Source organism: Triticum dicoccoides, chromosome 5A (genome assembly GCF_002162155.2).
Source record: "Triticum dicoccoides isolate Atlit2015 ecotype Zavitan chromosome 5A, WEW_v2.0, whole genome shotgun sequence".
In the NCBI taxonomy this organism is placed as follows: Eukaryota; Viridiplantae; Streptophyta; class Magnoliopsida; order Poales; family Poaceae; genus Triticum; species Triticum dicoccoides.
In genome coordinates this window covers 661,611,527-661,622,945 of record NC_041388.1, presented here as the reverse complement: position 1 = coordinate 661,622,945, position 11,419 = coordinate 661,611,527, and the positions used below count along the sequence as shown (strand labels likewise).

The 11,419-nt window shown below is 44.9% G+C and overlaps 1 protein-coding gene across 1 annotated transcript in view; it reads right to left on the bottom strand.

Annotated features, from left to right (window-relative positions):
* Positions 1-147, bottom strand: part of LOC119303861 (ras-related protein Rab11C) — a 2,785-nt gene extending 2,638 nt beyond the window's left edge. Inside the window, exon 1 of the mRNA XM_037581011.1 lies at positions 14-147. The gene's annotated coding sequence lies outside the window, so the exon portion shown is untranslated. The remainder of the gene's footprint in view (positions 1-13) is intronic.
* Positions 148-11,419: the final 11,272 nt, after the last annotated feature.

Sequence of the window (11,419 nt, the reverse complement as noted above, 5' to 3'; positions counted from 1 at the left end):
GAATCGCGCGTACCTGGGATTCGATTCGGTTGCGGATTCGCCGGTGGGGGAGGGAGGGCGCGCCGGAGAGGGGAGGGGGGGAGGAGGTGGGTGGAGGAAGGAAGGAAGGGGGGATGGAAAGAAACGGAAACGAAACGTGAGGCGGAGTGGGGGCGGTGGTGGGTATACAGCGGCCAGCGGGGCAGCCAGCCCAAGGCCAAATGGGTTGCCGGTTAATTATTGATGGGGGTTAGTTTACAATTATCATCAACGTTTTGTTTTTAGAAGATGGAATCACCACTATTTTATTATTACTATTTGGGGCCAGGGAACGAAAACGTTAATAACAAGTGTTTTTATTACGTTAATTATATAAAACACAAATATTCAGGCACCGTTTTCAGTATGTTGAAATGTCAAAAAATGTGTTGAAGAGATGCAACCATCTACTACCTCTGTGCTATAATGTAAGGCATTTCTTTAGGAAGGGGCTCCTAATGGCAACTCCAACACACGACTTAAAATGGACGTCTGTTTTGTTCGGACTTTGTCTGTTTAGAGATGACAATGAGGCGGTGTCCATTCAAATTTGTCGACGCGTCGGCCGTGCGCCAACGTGCGGCCTCGTCTTGGCTGCATCTCGTCCGCATATATTTTTTCGCCTCATTTCATATTACTTCATCAACGGTTTTTGGATACATTAAAGTACATTCATCAAATCTTGACTAGAATAGTAAGATCAAAGAAAAACAAGAACCACAAAAAGACATTTTAAAAGATGTCAAATTTCCATAACTGCTCCCAGAAGTTGGATTAGTATCTTGTTGATTCTTTCATTGTTGATCTACGGATTCTCGATCTTGCATATTTCTTTCTTTTTCGAGTCTAAAGAAGTAGACGTTGCTTCTTTGCATCTAATCGCATCTCTAGCATCTATTGTAGCAACAAGTGCACATACATCTATCAAATTTCGTTCTATCAATAGATGGACACCAAAAATTGCATCCATCCCACACAATAAAAATTTGAGTATAAGCAAAATGCGCCGAATCCGGAGGCACAACCGAAGCTAAACTAGTACATACCCCCATCGTTTTTGCACTTGCCGAACACCCATCCGGAATGTTCCGGCGTTGCAGACACGCGGCGCACGACCTTCTGTGGACAGTCGTAGCACTTTATGAGCGACAATGGTGCGCCGATGATCCTTTGGGCCAGCACCGAGCCCGGACGGCAGCCGTTGGCTTATTTGCCGGCGAACCGTCAATGGGGTAGATCCAAGCGGCTAGAGCTGGGGCTGTGCCGTCCGATACCCGGGTAGTCCATGGTGCGACGCGGCCTCCGGCAGCTGGGTGAGCTCAAATCCGGCCGCATCTGCTCAAAATCTAGCCGTCGGATGCGCTGAAATCAGGCGGCCGGGGTTGGACAGCTCCTGGTGTTGAGAAAACGGGGGCTGCGAAAAGGGTAGGAGCGAGCGCGCGACCGAGAAAAATGGCGGCAGTGGCCGCTAGGGACGGGAGGGAAATAGATAATGGGGCGCATGTGTCCCCGATGGGCAAGCCAGGGAAGGACATGGGCACGCGTCGCTCCTATCTGCGGGTGTCCGTTTGACTACAAACGCGGCCCAGAGTTGGGCCTGAAATGGATCGAAAGCGGACTGAAAATGAACATTGGTCTGTTTGCTCCCGCGCGTTGGACCGTCTATTCTGTCCGTTTACCCCAAACGGACGCGGCCGAACTATTTGGGGTCGTGCATTGGAGTTGCCCTAAGACCATTGTTGGGGAACGTAGTAATTTCAAAAAAATTCCTACGCACACGCAAGATCATGGTGATGCATAGCAACGAGAGGGGAGAGTGTTGTCCACGTACCCTCGTAGACCGAAAGCGGAAGCGTTAGCACAACGCGGTTGATGTAGTCGTATGTCTTCACGATCCGACCGATCAAGTACCGAACGCACGGCACCTCCGAGTTCTGCACACGTTCAACTCGATGACGTCCCTCGAACTCCGATCCAGACGAGTGTTGAGGGAGAGTTTCATCAGCACGACGGCGTGGTGATGATGATGATGTTCTACCGACGCAGGGCTTCGCATAAGCACCGCTACAATATGATCGAGGTGGATTATGGTGGAGGGGGGCACCGCACACGGCTAAGAGATCAAGAGATCAATTGTTGTGTCTTTGGGGTGCCCCCTTGCCCCCGTATATAAAGGAGTGAAGGAGGGGGAGGGCCGGCCCTCTCTATGGCGCGCCCTAGGGAAGTCCTACTCCCACCGGGAGTAGGATTCCCCCTTTCCTAGTAGAACTAGGAGCCCTTCCAAGTAGTAGGAGTAGGAGGGAAGGAAAGGGAATGGAAAAGGAGAAGGAAGGAAGGGGACGCCCCCCTCCCTAGTACAATTCGGACCAGCCCATGGGGAGGGGTGCGACCACCCTTTGAGGCCTTCCTCTCCTTTCCCGTATGGCCCATTAAGGCCCAATACGAATTCCCGTAACACCCTCCGGTACTCCCGAAAATACCCGAATCACTCGGAACCTTTCCGATGTCCGAATATAGTCGTCCAATATATCGATCTTTACGTCTCGACCATTTCGAGACTCCTCGTCATGTCCCCGATCTCATCCGAGACTCCGAACTCCTTCAGTACATCAAAACACATAAACTCATAATATAACCGTCATCGAACTTTAAGCGTGCGGACCCTACGGGTTCGAGAACTATGTAGACATGACCGAGACACGTCTCCGGTCAATAACCAATAGCGGAACCTGGATGCTCATATTGGCTCCCACATATTCTACGAAGATCTTTATTGGTCAGACCGCATAACTACATACGTTGTTCCCTTTGTCATCGGTATGTTTACTTGCCCGAGATTCGATCGTCGGTATCTCAATACCTAGTTCAATCTCGTTACCGACAAGTCTCTTTACTCGTTCCGTAACACTCATCCCACAACTAACTCATTAGTTGCAATGCTTGCAAGGCTTATAGTGATGTGCATTACTGAGTGGGCCCAGAGATACCTCTCCGACAATCGGAGTGACAAATCCTAATCTCGAAATACGCCAACCCAACAAGTACCTTCGAAGACACCTGTAGAGCACCTTTATAATCACCCAGTTACGTTGTGACGTTTGGTAGCACACAAAGTGTTCCTCCGGTAATGGGAGTTGCATAATCTCATAGTCATAGGAACATGTATAAGTCATGAAGAAAGCAATAGCAACAAACTAAACGATCAAGTACTATGCTAACGGAATGGGTCAAGTCAATCACATCATTCTCTAATGATGTGACCCCGTTAATCAAATGACAACTCATGTCTATGGTTAGGAAACTTAACCATCTTTGATTCAACGAGCTAGTCAAGTAGAGGCATACTAGTGACACTCTGTTTGTCTATGTATTCACACATGTATTATGTTTCCGGTTAATACAATTCTAGCATAAATAATAAACATTTATCATGAAATAAGGAAATAAGGAAATAAATAATAACTTTATTATTGCCTCTAGGGTATATTTCCTTCAACCATAACGTGTCAATTTTGTCTGGGAGTAGTGTTCTAGGCAAAACGGGTGTCTTCCATGATACATATCTGTTTAGAGAAAAACGGAAGACAATAAACAGTAAATGAATTTGTGTAGTTTTGACTAATGGTCAAGTTACATTATATAAGATTTTCCCTTATTTAGTTATTATAATTCTTTTGAAAATATAATGCACTGATTGACTTTTCTGGTCTTCGTTGCACACCTTTAACTTTGATTTTCACGTATTATATGTCTAGACTGCCAGTTCAAGTCTTCCTTCATGGCTCAAATACAGTGCATGCACCTTTGTCATGCATTGGCATCGGTGAGTAGAGACACGGTCGCACATGATAGCTTCACGTGGACCTGCTCGAGTTTAGGAGGAAACACAGCGAAATTCGTGTACAACAGTCTATGCTCTGGGTTGCCAAGATCCCCAATGGTAGCGTGTGTTTGGAGGACTTGGGCGCCTCACAAGTGCAAGATCTTTGTGTGGTTGGCGATGCAATACAGAATTTGGACGTCTGACAGGAGAGCTAGACATGGTGAAGAAAATATGCCCTAGAGGCAATAATAAAGTTGTTACATGTATTTTCCTTATATCATGATAAATGTTTATTATTCACGCTAGAATTGTATTAACCGGAAACTTAGTACATTTGTGAATACATAGACAAAACAGAGTGTCCCTAGTATGCCTCTACTTGACTAGCTAGTTAATCAAAGATGGTTAAGTTTCCTGACCATAGACATGTGTTGTCATTTGATGAACGGGATCACATCGTTAGAGAATGATGTGATGGACAAGAACCATCCGTTAGCTTAGCATAATGATCATTAAGTTTTATTGATATTGCTTTCTTCATGACTTATACATATTCCTCTGACTATGAGATTATGCAACTCCCGTATACCGGAGGAACACCTTGTGTGCTATCAAACGTCACAACGTAACTGGGTGATTATAAAGATGCTTTATAGGTGTCTCCGAAGGTGTTTGTTGGGTTGGCATAGATCAAGATTAGGATTTGTCACTCTGAGTATCTGAGAGGTATCTCTGGGCCCTCTCGGTAATGCACATCACTATAAGTGTTGGGGAACGTAGCAGAAATTCAAAATTTTCTACGCATCACCAAGATCAATCTATGGAGTAATCTAGCAACGAGGGGAAGGAGAGTGCATCTACATACCCTTGTAGATCGCTAAGCGGAAGCGTTCAAGTGAACGGGGTTGATGGAGTCGTACTCGCCGTGATTCAAATCACCGATGATCCTAGTGCCGAACGGACAGCACCTCCGTGTTCAACACACGTACAGCCCGGTGACGTCTCCTACGCCTTGATCCAGCAAGGGGAGAAGGAGAGGTTCGGGAAGACTCCATCCAGCAGCAGCACGATGGTGTGGTGGTGGTGGAGGAGCGCGGGACTCCAGCAGGGCTTCGCCAAGCACTACGAGAGACGAGGAGGGAGAGAGGTAGGGCTGCGCCAACAGGGAGAGCAAATCACACGTGTTGGGCAACCCCAAACCTCAAGTATATATAGGGGGAGGGGAGGGGTTGCGCCCCCACCTAGGGTTCCCTCCCTAGGGGTGGCGGCAGCTCCCAGATAACATCTGGGTGACGGCCACAAGGGGGATAGGGGGAGGTGCACCTGGGGTGGGCCTTAGGGCCCATCTGCCCTAGGGTTTGCCCCCTTCCCCTCTTGGAGGCGCCTTGGGCCTTGGTGGGAGGCGCCCAGCCCACCTAGGGGCTGGTCCCTTCCCACTATTGGCCCATGTAGGCCTCCGGGGCTGGTGGCCCCACCTGGTGGACCCCTGGACCCCTCCGGTGGTCCCGGTACACTACCGGTGATGCCCGGAACATTTCCGGTGGCCAAAACCATACTTCCTATATATCAATCTTTACCTCCAGACCATTCCGGAACTCCTCGTGACGTCTGGGATCTTATACGGGAATCCGAACAACATTCGGTAACCGCGTGCATACTTTCCCTATAACCCTAGCGTCATCGAACCTTAAGTGTGTAGACCCTACAGGTTCAGGAACCATGCGGACATGACCGAGACACCTCTCCGGCCAATAACCAACAGAGGGATCTGGATACCCATGTTGGCTCCCACATGCTCCATGATGATCTCATCGGATGAACCACGATGTCAAGGACTTAATCAATCCCGTATACAATTCCCTTTGTCTAGCGGTACGATACTCGTCCGTTCGATCGTCCGTATCCCGATACCTTGTTCAATCTCGTTACCGGCAAGTCTCTTTACTCGTTCCATAACACATCATCCCGTGATCAACTCCTTGGTCACATTGTGCACATTGTGATGATGTCCTACCGAGTGGGCCCCGAGATACCTCTCCGTTTACACGGAGTGACAAATCCCAGTCTCGATTCGTGCCAACCCAACATACACTTTCGGAGATACCTGTAGTGTACCTTTATAGCCACCCAGTTATGTTCTGACGTTTCGCACACCCAAAGCACTCCTACGGTATCCGGGAGTTGCACAATCTCATGGTCTAAGGAAATGATACTTGACATTAGAAAAGCTTTAGTATACGAACTACACGATCTTTGTGCTAGGCTTAGGATTGGGTCTTGTCCATCACATCATTCTCCTAATGATGTGATCCCGTTATCAACGACATCCAATGTCCATGGTCAGGAAACCGTAACCATCTATTGATCAACGAGCTAGTCAACTAGAGGCTTACTAGGGACATGGTGTTGTCTATGTATCCACACATGTATCTGCGTTTCCTATCAATACAATTCTAGCATGGATAATAAACGATTATCATGAACAATGAAATATAATAATAACTAATTTATTATTGCCTCTAGGGCATATTTCCAACAGTCTCCCACTTGCACTAGAGTCAATAATCTAGTTCACATCGCCATGTGATTAACCCTCAAAGGTCACATCGCCATGTGACCAACATCCAAGAGTCTACTAGACTCGATGATCTAGTTCACATCACTATGTGATAAACACTCAAAGAGTTGATCATGTTATGCTTGTGAGAGAGGTTGTAGTCAACGGGTCTTGCCATATTCAAATCCCTATGTATTTCGCAAAACTTTATATCATAGATGCTGCTACCACGTTCCACTTGGAGCTATTCCAAATTATTTTTCCATTGTACGTATCCGGTATCTCTACTCAGAGCTATCCGGATAGGTGTTAAGCTTGCATCGACGTAACTCTTTACGTCGAACTCTTTACCACCTCCATAACCGAGAAACATTTCCTTATTCCTCTAAGGATAATTTTGACCGCTATCTGGTGATCTACTCCTAGATCACCTTTGTACCCTCTTGCCAGACATGTGGCAAGGCACACATCAGGTGCGGTACCTCAGCATGGCATACCGTATAGAGCCTATGACAAAAGCATAGGGGACGACCTTCGTCCTTTCTCTTTCTTATGCCGTGGTCAAGCTTTGAGTCTTACTCAACTTCACACCTTACAACTCAGGTAAGAACCCCTTCTTTGACTAATCTATTTTGAACTCCTTCAAAAATATGTCAAGGTGTGCATTCTTTGAAAGTACCATCAGGCGTCTTAATCTATCTCTATAGATCTTGATGCCCAATATGTAAGCAACTTTATCCAGGTCTTCCTTTGAAAATCACTCTTCAAACAACCGTTTATGCTTTCCAGAAATTCTACATTATTTCGAATCAACAATATGTCATCCACATATACTTATCAGAAATGTTGTAGTGCTCCCAATCACTTTCTTGTAAATACAAGTTTCTAGCAAACATTGTATAAACCTAAAAGCTTTGATCACTCCATCAAAGCATATATTCCGATTCCGATATGCTTGCTCTAGTCCATAGAAGGATTGCTGGAGCCAGCATACCTTTTAGCATCCTTAGGATCGACAAAACCTTTTATTGTATCACATACAACTTTTCTTACGAAAACTTGGTAAGAAAACTTGTTTTGACATCCATCTGTAAGATTTCATAATAAAAAAATATAGCTAATGCTAACATGATTCCGACGGACTTAAGCATCGCTACGGGTGAGAAATTCTCATCGTAGTCAACTCCTTGAACTTGTGAAAAGACTCTTTCCCACAAGTCGAGCTTCATAGATGGTAACATTACCGCCCACGTCCGTCTTCTTCTTAAAGATCCATTTATCTCAATGGCTTGCTGATCATCGGGCAAGTCCACCGAAGTCCATACTTTGTTCTGATATACGGATCCTATCTCGGATTTCATGGCTTCTAACCATTTGTCGGAATACAGGCCCACCATCGCTTCTCCATAGCTCGTAGGTTCATTGTTGTCTAACAACATGATATCTAAGACAGGATTACCGTACCACTTAGGAGTAGTACATATCCTTGTCGACCTACGAGGTTCGATAGCAACTTGATCCGAAGCTTCATGATCACTATCATTAACTTCCTATTCAACAGACATAGGTGCCACAGAAAACATCTTTCTGTGTTGCATCGTTCTCTAGTTGAAATAAAGGTTCGACAACCTCATCAAGTTCTATCTTCCTCCCACTCAATTCTTTCGAGAGAAACTCCTTCTCGAGAAAGGACCCATTCTTAGCGACAAACAATTTGCCCTCGGATCTGAGATAGAAGGTATACCCAACTGTAACCTTTGGGTATCCTATGAAGATGTGTTTGTACGCTTTGGGTTCGAGCTTCTCCGGCTGAAGCCTTAAGCATCGCAGCCCCAAACATTAAGAAACAACAACTTTGGTTTCTTGCCAAACCAATGTTCATACGATGTCGTCTCAACGGACTTAGATGGTGTCCTATCTAAAGTGAATGCAGCTGTCTCTAACGCATAACCTCAAAATGAAAACGGTAGATCGGTAAGAGACATCATAGATCGCACCATATCTCATAAGGTTCGATTACGACGTCCGGACACACCATACCCTGTGGTGTTCCAGGTGGCTTTAACTGTGAAACAATTCCATAATGTCTTAAGTGATTGCCAAACTCATAACTCAGAAAATCCCCTTTCGATCAGATCGTAGGAACATGATCTTTTTGTTATGATGATTCTTAACTTCACTCTGAAATCGCTTGAACTTTTCAAACGTTTCAGACTTGTGCTTCATTAAGTAAATATACCTATATCTACTCAAATCGTCAGTGAAGATGAGAAAATAGCGATATCCACCGCATGCTTCAATTCTCATTGGATCACACGCATCAGCATGTATGATTTCCAATAAGTCACTTGCCCGTTTCATTGTACCTGAAAACGGGGTCTTAGTCATCCTGCCCATGAGGCATGGCTCGCATGTGTCAAGCGATTCAAAATCAAGTGACTCCAAACATCCATCGACATGGAGTTTCTTCATGCATCTTACGCCAATATGACTTAAGCGGCAGTGCCACAAGAAAGTGGTACTTTCATTATTAACTCTACATCTTTTGGCGTGAACATGTGTATTACCATGACCGAGATTCAATGAACCATTCACATAGGGTGCATGACCATGAAGGTATCATTCATGTAAAATAGAATAACCATTATTCTCTAACTTAAATGAATGACCGTATTGCAATGAACATGATCTAATCATATTCATGCTCAACGTAGACACCTGATAACATGTATCTAGGTTCAATACTAACCCCGAAGGCAGATGGAGCGTGCGATGGTGATCTCATCAACTTTGGAAACACTTCCAACACACATCGTCACCTCGCCCTTAGCCAGTTTCCGTTTAGTCCGTAGCTTTTGCTTCAAGTCACCAGTAATAGCAACTGAACCGGTATCCAATACCCAGGTGCTACCAGGAGTACTAGTGAGGTACACATTAATGACATGTATAAATTTTGTTGAAGTTTCCAGCCTTCTTATCTACCATGCATTTGGGGTAATTCCGCTACCAGTGACTGTCCCCTTTACAATAGAAGCACTTAGTCTTGGGTTTGGGTTCAACCTTGGGTTCCTTCACTTGAGCGGCAACTGGTTTGCCATCCATATGAAGTTTCCCTTCTAGCCATTGCCCTTCTTGAAACCAGTGGTCTTGTTAAACCATCAACACTTGATGCTCCTTCTTGATTTCTACCTTTTGCGGTCTTAAGCACCGCGAACAGCTCCGGGATCAACTCCATCCCTTGCATGTCATAGTTCATCACGAAGATCTAGTAGCTTAGTGATAGTGGCTAGAGAACTCTATCAATCACTATCTTATCTGGAAGTTTAACTCCCACTTGATTTAAGTGATTGTAGCACCCAGACATTCTGAGCACATGCTCACTAGTTGAGCTATTCTCCTCCATCTTGTTGGCTAAAGAACTTGTCAGAGGTCTCACACCTCTCAACACGGGCATGAGCCTGAAATCCCAATTTCAGCTCTTGGAACATCTCATATGTCTTATGGCGTTCAAAACATCATTGGAATCCTGATTCTAAGTCGTAAAGTATGGTGCACTAAACTATCAAGTAGTCATCAGGATGTGTCTGTCAGGTGTTCACAACATCCACAGACGACGTTGTAGGGGTTTGCACATCGAGCGGTGCATCAAATACGTAAGCCTTCTGTGTAGCAGTGAGGACACTCCTCGGACTACGGACCTAGTCCGCATCAGTGCTTACAATATCTTTCAACTTGGTCTTTCTCTAGGAACGTATTGAAACAGGGAGCTACAACGTGAGCTATTTATGTACAACATATTTGCAAAGACAATTTAGACTATGTTCATGATAATTAAGTTCATCTAATCAAATTATTTAATGAACTCCCACTTAGATAGACATCCCTCTAGTCATCTAAGTGAAACATGATCCGAGTCAACTAGGCTGTGTCCGATCATCACGTGAGACGGACTAGTCAACATCGGTGAACATCTTCATGTTGATCGTATCTTCTATATGACTCATGCTTGACCTTTCGGTCTTCCGTGTTCCGAGGCCATGTCTGTACATGCTAGGCTCGTCAAGTCAACCTAAGTGTATTGCATGTGTAAATCTGGCTTACACCCTTGTATTCGAACGTTAGAATCTATCACACCCGATCATCACGTGGTGCTTCAAAACAATGAACCTTTGCAACGGTGCATAGTTAGGGGGAACACTTTCTTGAAATTATTACGAGGGATCATCTTATTTAAGCTACCGTCGTTCTAAGCAAATAAGATGTAAAACATGATAAACATCACATGCAATCAAATAGTGACATGATATGGCCAATATCATTTTGCTCCTTTTGATCTCCATCTTCGGGGCTCCATGATCATCGTTGTCACCGGCATGACACCATGATCTCCATCATCGTGTCTTCTTGAAGTTGTCTCGTCATCTATTACTTCTACTACTATGGCTAACGCTTTAGCAATAAAGTAAAGTAATTACATGACGTTTATGTTGACACGCAGGTCATAAATAAATTAAGACAACTCCTATGGCTCCTGCCGGTTGTCATACTCATCGACATGCAAGTCGTGATTCCTATTACAAGAACATGATCAATCTCATACATCACATATATCATTCATCACATCCTTTTGGCCATATCACATCACAAGGCATATGCTGCAAAAACAAGTTAGACGTCCTCTAATTGTTGTTGCAAGTTTTTACGTGGCTGCTATAGGTTTCTAGCAAGAACGTTTCTTACCTATGCGAAAACCACAACATGATATGCCAATTTCTATTTACCCTTCATAAGGACCCTTTTCATCGAATCCGATCCGACTAAAGTGGGAGAGACAGACACCCGCTAGCCACCTTATGCAACTAGTGCATGTCAGTCGGTGGAACCAGTCTCACGTAAGAGTACGTGTAAGGTCGGTCCGGGCCGCTTCATCCCACGATGCCGCCGAATCAAGATAAGACTAGTAACGACAAGTAAATTGACAATATCGACGCCCACAACTGCTTTGTGTTCTTCTCGTGCAT